The 11754-nt window shown below is 40.8% G+C and overlaps 1 protein-coding gene across 1 annotated transcript in view; it reads right to left on the reverse strand.

Annotated features, from left to right (window-relative positions):
- fhl3a (four and a half LIM domains 3a) overlaps positions 1–4232 on the reverse strand; it is a 33563-nt gene extending 29331 nt beyond the window's left edge. Inside the window, exon 1 of the mRNA XM_017694025.2 lies at positions 3846–4232. The gene's annotated coding sequence lies outside the window, so the exon portion shown is untranslated. The remainder of the gene's footprint in view (positions 1–3845) is intronic.
- Positions 4233–11754: the final 7522 nt, after the last annotated feature.

The following is an 11754-nucleotide window of genomic DNA, read 5'->3' on the forward strand; positions in this document are numbered from 1 at the left end:
TATCTCAACAGCTTTTCTGTAAAGGCTATAAAAACAAATAAACATATTAATTTTTTATATAGGCACACAAAAATGAATACATGACTGAATTTATTTATTTATGTATTTAATTTTGCTCAGTTTATTGTGGCAGTAGCCATTACTGCCTTGCACACTTAAAACAATACTGAGCGTAGGAACTGGCCTAGTGGTTAAGTTACTCGTCCCCCACATGGGATAGCAGGATTCAATCCCACCGCAAAGAAATACTCATTTGGCTTCTAACGATCTGCTCTGTCACCTCTATTCTAACAAGGTGTTTACTGTGAAAACATGAATAAAAATTAGATTTATCATACAGCCCTAAACATAAATATCAGTATGGAAAAAAACACTGAAAATCTGCATGTTTTATTACAAAGAGAGCATAATTAGCACTTTTTAAACTGCATTTTGTGCAACAGTTATTTGTGAAATATTGAATAAAAATCATTGTGCCATGATATTGTGCCATATTGTCTAGCCCTGTTGCACACAACCACACTAATTAATTTCATGAAGCTTAGAGCATTACGTGTTTGAAAGACTTGCACAAACAAATTTGTGCAACAGTGAAGAGCTAGCCAAAAACAAAAGAACTGGCTCAAACCAGAAAGAAAGTGACACAACTTAAAACGACCCAATGTCCATGTGGACACCAAGGCGAGCAAGAGGAAGGGAAAGAAAGAATAAACAAACAGGAGAGCGGTGACTGAGGCTGAGCAGCACACTGCCTCCCAAGGGGCCCTGCTGAAAAGGATCTGATTTCAGCCATTCATTCTCCCTCAGCCGGGGAGGAAGCCACCAGCCGCTCTGAGCAGCGTTGCAGCACCTGGAGCCCAACGCAGGAAACCTGAGGTCACTTCCCACCATTCACAATTGCACCAGGCCTCCAGCCACCAGACACGCGCCCCCCATGCTATTTCACTCAAGTGAGTGGGGGGATACAAATGAGGAAATGAAGTGGTGGACTACAAAAGATAAAACAACCTGTTTTTATGTAGATCTAGCCAGCAAACTTAGCAGCACACTCAAAGTTCACACATCCTCCACAGAAGTAGTTGCATTCGCCTTCTAAAGCAGAAATGACAGAAAACCAATGAAGAGTATACAAGCAAAATCATCTTTGATTATCTGAAAGGTTGATCGTCAGAGCATGGACAGATGTTAGTTGTCATTGAGCAGTGTTTTTCACAACCGCCTCAAGTCTGAGCCAACTCATTCCCAGTAACAAGTTGGGGTTTGCAATGATTTACTGTGGAATTCACAAAAAAGACAGCCAGGCTGCACATAAACAGAACAACAACAAGCAACACGTTCAATAACTTGTCATCTTCATTGGAAACAGGGGACAATGAAACAACTCCTCGCCACCCATCAAGACTAGACTCTCTTTTTCAATAAAATCAAGGCAAATACAAAAGGAAAAGCCTCCATGTATAACTCTGGGCTCTCTTTAGAGTCACACGACAGATGGCAGCGGTACTGTGCCTGAGAGTGGCTAACCTTAGAAAAACAGGCTGCCCTAAAAGAATGTGACCATGGTTAAGGCTCACCGGAGTCTCATAGCCTTGACACTGCACAGAAGAGGGGGAGAGAGAGAAAGAAAATGCAAACAAATGCATTTTCAACCTCCCTCAACTTCTGTCAGGACTCAAATACCAGACACTAAAATTACATGGGGGATGGCGGATGGAGATTTTATAGACTTTTTGTCTCATTACCCCAGTACAGAGGATTCAGCAAAAGGTCCATCATTAAAAGAATGAATTAAAAGAGTGTAAAAAACAGCTTGCACCACAGAAAATGTCAGACACTGTGCTGTCCTTGGGAAACAGAAAAAAAGAGACACTATTGTAGTTCAAAACTGGAACTTTAGAGGAATGTTTATGGAGTTTATGGAATGATGAGTTACTATCCAACCACTGTTGCATTAAGTAGTTTCTTCAAATTTTATGTATGTAGTGATGGAGAATAATTACACCATTACTATGCACAGGACCATTCAGATGCCATCTTGGACACTGCCTTGCACGCCCTAGCACACTTGTTAGTCACATACTAGCTAATGTCTAGTCACATGGCTGGCCACATGTCTACAGTACCAGAATAGGAAATAACTCCATTCCCAACTCACAGGCCACCACACTTTACTACTCATACATTCCATGCTTACTACTGTTCATATCCAACTGAATATTCCACATAGCATACACAACCAGGTCCTGACTCCAATACCCCAATCAAAAGGACAGGAAAACAGCTTTAAATGAGCACTATTTGGCAAATAGGATCTTAGGGGGGAATACAAAGTCTACTGTCTTTGTGAAACCAGTCATTCTGTGTGTGTGAAGTACACTGATGGCTCAGGAAATTTGTGCCACGTATATGAGAGGGCTAGAACTTGACTCAGTTTCAAAGGGATGATTTAAAGTAGCTTTCCAACAATCACTTCTGAACTGCCTCTTTTCAGAGCAATGAATGGACTCGAAAGAGGTTGGCAAAGGATAGGAATGTAATCTGTTGTAAGGTTCTTTAGTTTCATTGAATACACTTAAAACGTGCCTCTTAGAGGAGCACACTGTCACAAACCAGTAGAACCGCCCTTTGAATGTGTTCACTGGGGGTACGCTAAAACTGTCTGGCCACCTGTGATGTGCTCAGGAGGCCCTGAACAGTGGCTATGCATGAGACTGGACAGACAGTGAAAACAAGCCCAGAGCTCACAGTTGCTTTCCCTGTGTTGGCTCCATCTGTCCAAAACAATCAATTCCTTTACGGTTATTGATGAGACATTTAAGCCCTTACAGTTTCTCTCTTTTTTCTGTTCCCTACATTTTCCCTCTGTCTTAACATTTACTCTTTCCTTCTGCATACAAGCACAAAGAGCCTGGATAAAGTGAAAACATTAGCATTGTTAAACTGCACTAGTTAAACAGCTACACTGCAGGCTGTTACTGTGAGTTATGCTGCATGAAGTGTGATTAACTAATATGCAGACTACTCATCCTCCTGACTCATAAGTCAGTCATTAATACCTGCTGAATTCCAGGTGTGTCTAGATAAATCAATATGGATGATGGTTTCACTTCCTTTTTCTGTAACTTTAAAATAGTTTTAGGCGTGCATGATCATTATTTACAATGGGGTGGGGAGAAGTTGCATCATAGAATGTGGTGTATTCCACAAGTCAGCAGTCAAGTTGTGACTTGGACTTTCCTCTGACACAACTCAGAAAAACTTAAAACCTTCAACAGTAGGCACCCCTATATTGTGAAATCTCGATTTGTAAATAATTCTGAACAGAATGTCTTTAGAACTGTATTATATCACAGAGCTGACTCAGGCCTCTGGTTCAGTAGTGAATCCTATAAACATTATTAGGGTGCAATGACAATTAGACTACTGAATAAACTCTGTGTGTCAACTTTGCTATTGGCCAAAGGACAATATTATTTTCTGTAAGTGAAGGAAAGGAGGAAAGTTGCAGCATGTGCTTAAACTATAAGTGTCTTCTCAGCTTTATTGACACAGCCTACCAAACGAACATAAACTGGGCAATCATTTTCCAAAGGAACAGCATAACCAAAAAAGAAAGAAAACAAAGAAAACAGAAGGCTTGTCACAGTGAAATGGACCACAACGTTAGTATTGATTAACCAAACAATCCACACTAGTCTGTGTATCAAAAGGCTCTAAAGATAAGAGGTAAAGATGTACAACCGTTGCGAGTGATGAACAGAATACACTGAGCAGACGCCTGACTCGGTGAGCCCAGGTGAAGAGACAGAGGGATCTGAGGGGAGGAAAAAAGTCATCGCGCTTACCTAGAAAAGCTGCCTGATACTGTCTGCCACGGCTTCCCTGTTGCCGCTTTGCTCTCGGATATTCAAAAGGAGCTGTGTTTTGTCGTCCTTCAGTGCCTATTCCCGGTCTTTCTTTCCCGGCCGCAGCCTGCAGGAGTGAGCCGCTGTGTTTTCTGCTCGGACAGACGGAGAGTGATCCGCGTCCTCAGCTCCATGCGCTTAGCGAGGAAGTTAGTGAGTCACAAGTTCCCGCCCCAGTTGAAGAAGGAAAAAATCTCTTTCTTCCCCCAGCAACAGCCGTACAATGGGAGTTTTAGGAACTGAATCAGCAAATCGTGATTAAATTTAGCCTGATATATTTGAACAGCCTAGAGATTTTTCGAGCCCTTAACTCTAAAGTGGCCTACCTGCTAACAGCCCACGTTATGGTGGATGATTCCGCCATGACAGTGAAAACGGTTTACCAAACTGTAACTTCAAGAAGGACAACCCTGCTGAAAAACCAGCATAGACCAGCATGTGTTGTGTTTTGGATGCTGGTGTGCTGGTCAGCAGCAATGGAGGTTGAAAAGCCGATCACCACCACAACCATGTGTTTTTACGCTGGTATGCTGATCAACCAGCATGACCATGTTGGGGTGACCAGCTAAATCAGCATGAAATGCATTCATTTGAGAAAATGGTGGTCCAAACAACTTTTCAAAAAATCAAAGATTTTAAAGCCTTTTGTGCCTTTTTAAACTGGCAAGTTTGGCAGGAATGGCAGTTTGGCAGTTCTTACAGAAAACCACAAGAGCCACTTTGTCCCTGCTCTTTAATGAGGACTGTTATGATCCCACTGCTAGTGTTATTACATGATTATGAAACTTGGTGTTTTATTTTACCCATGGTATGGCAAACGAAAACTATTAATGGACTGCTTAAAGGGACCAAGTAGTGGCATATGACTCAAAAACTAATGCATACTATTAAGACTCAAGAACCTGGTCTTGGTTCCCAAGACCAAAATTCTAATTCTAGACTAAAAAGCATTTTCATTCGTAAATCACCACGGACATTACAGTTTAGTCATAAGCTCCCTTTAGTTCATGTCCACAAAATCGGGCTGTGTCATACTGTGTAACTAAGGGATAGATCATTGGATTTTAAACTATTTACATGAAGTGTCTTGTATGAAACATATTTAGAGATATGAATAATCTCTTTGTCTACACAAAACTTACTTGAATTACTTTGTTTCCTATTTTCAGTCAACGATTACTGTGAGACATATATGTGTGTGTGTGTGTGTGTGTGTGTGTGTGTGTGTGTGTGTGTGTGTGTGCGTGTGTGTGTGTGTGTGTGTGTGTGAGTGTGTGTGTGTGTGTGTTTGGGTGTGTGTGCATGGCTTCATTCTGCCCTCCTTTCACCCTCTCTCACTCTCCAAATTATAAACTCTAATTTTGCACACTGTGGTGTGGCCTTCATAGGCCTGCACTACAAATTAGAGGACAACTGTTGTTCATCATGAGCTGGTGAGGAAAGCATAAGTTCCATTTTTGCATTCCCAGAGCACATAGACATGTACCTTCACCCAAGTTTTCTCTGTTCACATACACAAAATACAGCAAGTCACAGTGAAATACACTATATTTCCAAAAGTATTTGCTCGTCTGCCATCACACATATATGAACTTGAGTGACATCCCATTCTTAATCCATAGGGTTTAATATGATGTTGGCCCACCCTTTGCAGCTATAACAAGGGTTTCCACAAGGGTTAGGAGTGTGTTTATGGGAATTTTTGACCATTCTTCCAGAAGTGCATTTGTGAGGTCAAACACTGATGTTGGACGAGAAGGCCTGGCTCACAGTCTCCACTCTAATTCATCCCAAAGGTGTTCTATCAGGTTGAGGTCAGTCAGGTTCTTCCACACCAAACTCGCTCTTCCATGTCTTTATGAACCTTGCTTTGTGCACTGGTGTGCAGTCATGTTGAAACAGGAAGGGGCCATCTCAAACTGTTCCCTCAAAGTTAGGAGCATGAAATTGTCCAAAATCGTTTGGTCTGCTGAAGCATGAAGAGTTCCTTTCACTGGAACTAAGGGGCTGAGCCCAACTCCTGAAAAACAACACCACACTATAATCCACCCTCCACCAAACTTTACATATGGCACAATGCAGTCAGACAAGTAACGTTCTTCTGGCAACTGCCGAACCCAGATTCATTGCCAGGTGGAGAAGTGCGATTGGCCACTCCAGAAAACATGTCTCCACTGCTCTAGAGTACAGTGGTGCTTTACACCACTGCATTCATTGCTTTGCGCTTGGTGATGTAAGGCTTGGTTGCAGCTGCTTGGCTATGGAAACCCATTCCATGAAGCTCTCTATACACTGTTTGAGCTAATCTGAAGGCCACATGAAGTTTGGAGGTCTGTAGTGACTGACTCTGCAGAAAGTTGACGAAATGTCATGACTGGACTTACACAGGTGGCATCCTATCACGGTACCACGCTGAAATTCACTGAGCTCCTGAGAGCGACCCATTCTTTCACAAATGTTTGTAGAAGCAGTCTGCATGCCTATGTGCTTGGTTTTATACACCTGTGGCCATGGAAGTGACTGGAACACCTGAATTCAATGATTTGGATGGGTGAGTGAATACATTTGGAAATATAGTGTATAATGTAGTCACTGTAGTTTATTTCAATGTGACAAAGTTGGAGATTAAATATACCGGACCATCAGTTGATAAGGCCTCACACTTCTCTCCTTGATTGAAAGATTGTAAAAAGCGCATGCCTTAGATGTCTTAGCCAATTCACAGCTAGCCCTTGAAATCAACAGTAACTCAAGAGTCACATTTAAATGTGAATGAATATGCACCCACAGTGGTAGACAGCATCAGTTAACATTTCAATAATGCAGTGATCTAAAGTAAGACATAAGAAATAACTAGAAACTGAGGATGTATATTGAGGTTCACCTTCTGCTGGCAACCTGTGAGACAGCTTTCAGATTATAAAGAACAGATCAGCCATAATTTTTCATTCATCAAGATACAAGCCATGTAAATGTTCCCTCAAAGGTACAACAGTGGTTTTAAGGTACAATCATCTACCTTAAATAAGTTTTTCCCCTTTTCATAAACTAATGTTTTAAAACACACACACACACACACACACACACACACACACACACACACACACACACACACACACACACATTTTCTAAGCCCCTTCTCCTTCTCGATCGCATGGGGGTTGCTGGAGCCTATCCCAGCGGTCATCGGGCGGAAGGCAGGATACACCCTGGACAGGTCGCCAGTCCATCACAGGGCTATGCAGGGCTATTATAAACAGATTAATAAAACAAAAGCCTGGAGAAAAGAAGGGGTGTATGGAGCCAATACAACTTAGAAAATACAATGTCAGTGGATTATGGTACAATTATGCACCTTGGCTAAAGGTACTGAAATGTACCCTTGAGTGTTCCACCCCACTGACAGTTTCCTATCTTTCTTTTTTAGACTCTAGAAATTTATTTTAGGAGACCTATAATACAAATGGTAAAGTAAGGGGGCAGTCATGGGCTGGAGGTTAGGGAACTGGCCCTGTGACTGGAAGGGCCGACAGTCCGTGACTGAGGTGTCCTTGAGCAAGACACCTAACCCCCAATTGCTCCCCGGGTGCCGTGGATAGGGCTGTCCACCACACTGGACAAGTGTGTGTGTGTGTTCGGTGTTTCACTTCACGGATGGGTTAAATGCGGAGGTGGAATTTCCCTGTTTGTGGGATTAAAAAAGTATCACTTAAATAGGCATCACTGTCCCCAAGAGCAGGGCTAACCAATGCTAGTGTTTCCATGCCAAAAGTGCTCAATATCTGTAATAATTGTTTTGAAAGCTACATAAAAAATTAAGGTATTCTTATCATCCACAGATGACGTGAGGGAAAACTCTGATGAGGGTGGACACTTGTATAGCTGACCTGGCTGATGGCATATCAGATGAATGCTCAGAGCATGTACTAATCATTTCGCTACCATCTTCACTGACCTCTTCTATATTACCTGGGTTCAGTGCAATAACTACACCCACCTGTCCAAACCTGCTAAGACCATAATCATAATTTCTACTCCCAAAAACTCCACATGACTAAACAGATGCCACGTTTTGCTTCCTCCATTTGTAATTATTGGCTTTCATTGCATGCATCAAGGATGTACAATTGCTGTTCATTGACTTCTGCACCATTCAGCACCATCGCACCCACAGAGGTGATCACCCATGGCCTAGATCAATACATTTTGTCAGTGTATCTCGGTCTTCTTACTAGCAGACCACAGTCAGTGAAGTTAGGAGACTACAGATCCATTACACCACTTTAAACACTGGAACCCTACAGGGCTTTGTACCCAACTCACTACTTTCCATGAATAAGTTTTACAACATGACTCAGGCTACATCATCATTTGTTGTTAATGCGGTCATTGTAGGCCTGATTGACAGGAATTATAAAACAGCCTGTAAGAATGACATGAAGCACTTCACTGAATGGTACATGGAAAAACAAATCTCACAGACAAAGACAAAATGAAAGAGATAATAGCTTACTGCTGGAGAGAGTATAGGGGATATAGTTCTTTAATCACCAAGTGGAAAGAATGAGCAACTTTAGATTGCTTAAAATACAAATGAATGAGGTCTCCTCCTAGACATTCACCAACTCCCACCTCATCAAAAAGTCAGTTCTTGCAGTTCTTAGGAAGTCTGAAGGAATTCAATCTGTCAGCCCAGATGATCATCAAAAAACCTACAAAGCCCACAGTATCATCAGAGATACTTTAGATCTTAGGGTAACAAAATCTGGGCCATACTGTCAAACCCTTGACTTTCTACACTTGACCTGTTGATGACCTCAACAGACCATTTTTTCATGACCATTCCTATTATAGGCCATGTTCTTCTATGTCATAGTAACTCTGCACCTCACACTTACAGCACTAATTTGTATTTATTATTGCTGCTATTGATTATGAGGCACTGATTTATACACGTATACAGTACATGTGAACTTAATTAAACCATTTATTTATCTTTAACAGTTCAGTAAATAACCTCAGCACCTCTAAATTTACAATATAACATAAAATAATACTGTAATAATATAATTGTACTTTTACTTACACTACATCAATATTCTTTTTAGCTTTTACAGGGCATTGTGAGCATTTTTATATGTCTCTAAAATATATTATTTTTCAAATTAATTCCAATCACTAAAGCACATTGGGAAAAAATGGCCATTTCCATACATTTGACAATTATAATTTTCAAAATTAAGTGAGATATGAGCTATAAAATAGTTACATTACACACACACACACTGCTCAGTGAAAAATAGTGCCTGAAATCAAATCATAATCTACTTGGGACACAGTAACTCATGAGGACAAAAATGGCGTGCCTCAAAAAGAAACTCTTTTCAAGGGATGCAGTGTAACCTTCATTGTTTTCACAAAAGTACCGATTTTTTATCAGTTAACGGAAACCTTGCTTGTTGAAAGGGAAAATCCCCTAGAGTCATCTCTTCATCATTCTCTCTTTGTAATCTCTGAATTCCCTGCAACTGTTGCCCCACTCATGTCTCATCTTAACAACTTCTGAAGGATGGCTTGTGTGTGAGAGTAGATGAACATCAGAGATTCTTTCAGGTTTTTAGTTTACCATCCTCACATCCTTCTTCAGGAGTGAAGGGGAGCATAAGCACCTGAAGATTGAATTAGAGCAGCTTACTCAGAAGCTTATGACATGGACGGGGGAATGTAGGAGATGGGGCCTCTGATGATGATAATGGTCTTACCCTCTGGGTAGGGGGCAGATGGAACATTGCTGTGGTCAGAGAAGACATTCCAGTACCCTGAGCTCAGCTACTGCCCAGCAGCATTATGTCACTTGGGTTATTTTCACAGGCTTGCATTAAAGAAACCAAACACTAATATATCTGTCAAGTGAAGGCATTCCAGCTCCCTGAACCATCACAAAGCAGTGACCCCATGCCCTGTCATTTTACCATTTGCGCCTTGTTAAACACTTTGTTTATCTCGTCTTTAACCTGGCTAAAACCATCCAGCCGTACTCACTGCTGGAAAGACCATGACGGCATCAGCCAAATTTCAGATATATAGTTTACATATATCTTTGCAGTTTGGTTACTCTCGGAGTCAACAAAATTGCTTAAACTGTATGGCAGATCCTCATAGTGGAAACCCCACAAACCCCAGGTCAATCAGTAAGACATAGTACGGAAAATGTGACTCCATTCCGGGTTTCTTTCACCACAAAATATTCTGCATGCTGTGCAAATCTCACACATATAAAGCAATTTCTTGGCAGTTATGGGAAGCATTTGTCTGGAAAAGAGAGAGGAAAGCTGATAAATGAGATGTATATACTCTTTCTTTTGCCTTCATTTATTTCTGTCTGCTTTCTCTCCCAGTTGGTTGGTCTATTATCAGAGACATTTGAGGTACTGAAAAGAATGGCAGTAGCTTGTGATAACATGGGTTGTTATTTCATCATCACAGTTAATCATCTCTGAAACAATGCAAGAGCAGAATCACTGTTTTGTTCACAACTTTTTAATATGTCTAAAATTGTTCACATGCAATAAAGAAGATGGTTCACATGCATGGAAGGACTTTGATCCGTGCTTATTACTATTTCGGCAGGAGAATGGAAGGCTGTTGCATACATTTCTGCTCACGCTCTTTGCTCACATGTTTTGACATTAGATAGCTGTTCCCCATGTTTTTCCACTTCAATCCAGGAAGCAGAGGTGGAATAAATGAGTGTAAAGACCCTATGATTCATACAGGTGCCTGTTGTCAGTGGGATTTGTCTCTGAGGTTTCTCACATTGATACATGCAAGCTGTCAGACTGGATGAAAGTCATGTTTGGGGGTCTGGGCCATGGGATATTAAAAAAAAAGATGAAGAAGGAAAAAAAAGCCATTTTAGAAACACAAAACTTATTATCTGTTAGTGTTAACCAATCTCTTTGGCAGATGTAGGCCTTCATTATTGTGACCAAAGCCATTTAGAGTGTCAACACTGCAGCCAAGGCATATAAACCGAGAGGCTCAACACCCTGTGTTTGTTATAGAGCTGTTCCCCAAGCTCCAGTTTATGCAACACAGCCGACAAAGTAGATTCCAATGATGGATGCCTCTGATCAGATGGCCATATAAAGTGAATGTGCTGGTTTATTGTTAGTGTCCTGCAGAGGTGCAGATGGTGAGAGAGAGAGAGAGAGAGAGAGAGAGAGAGAGAGAGAGAGAGAGCACCAACAGCACCAGGAATACATCCAAATATGTGTCACAGTGAAAAAAAATATTTTTAAATATACACTTTTACTGCCCATAGATGGTAGCTGTGAATCGAGTAAGTAAATGTATCTCTCTCTCTCTCTCTGATAGATTTAGGAAAGCATAGTTTGTCTCCAGATGTTTATGTATGGAGGACACCGCCCCCTGTTGTTGAGATTATGTAAGTAAACCTTGCATGGCTGTCGGCGCTATTGTATACGAGTAGTATCTATCCAACATATATACATATAGCGTGCATAATAGATATGTTGTGTTGATACAATTTAAACTTACGAGAAAAGAATATGCTTTGCTGTTTTTTTTTCCTTTTTCCTTTTGGATTACCTTAGATTGGATCTATTTTCAGTGTCTTCTTAAATCCCTTAGTTCTTTTAGTTTTTTTAAATTAAAGTAATTTAATAAGCATACAACTCTTGTAACAATATTGAAAACTAATATACATATATATGCAAAAACTGTAATTTACAAGTACAAACATTTATCCTTTAATTCAGATTTTAAAACCGCTCAAAGTACGATTTTTAGTGAAACTATCGAATCTGCTGGAGAGGAATAAGAACTA

Source organism: Pygocentrus nattereri, chromosome 3, assembly GCF_015220715.1.
Source record: "Pygocentrus nattereri isolate fPygNat1 chromosome 3, fPygNat1.pri, whole genome shotgun sequence".
In the NCBI taxonomy this organism is placed as follows: Eukaryota; Metazoa; Chordata; class Actinopteri; order Characiformes; family Serrasalmidae; genus Pygocentrus; species Pygocentrus nattereri.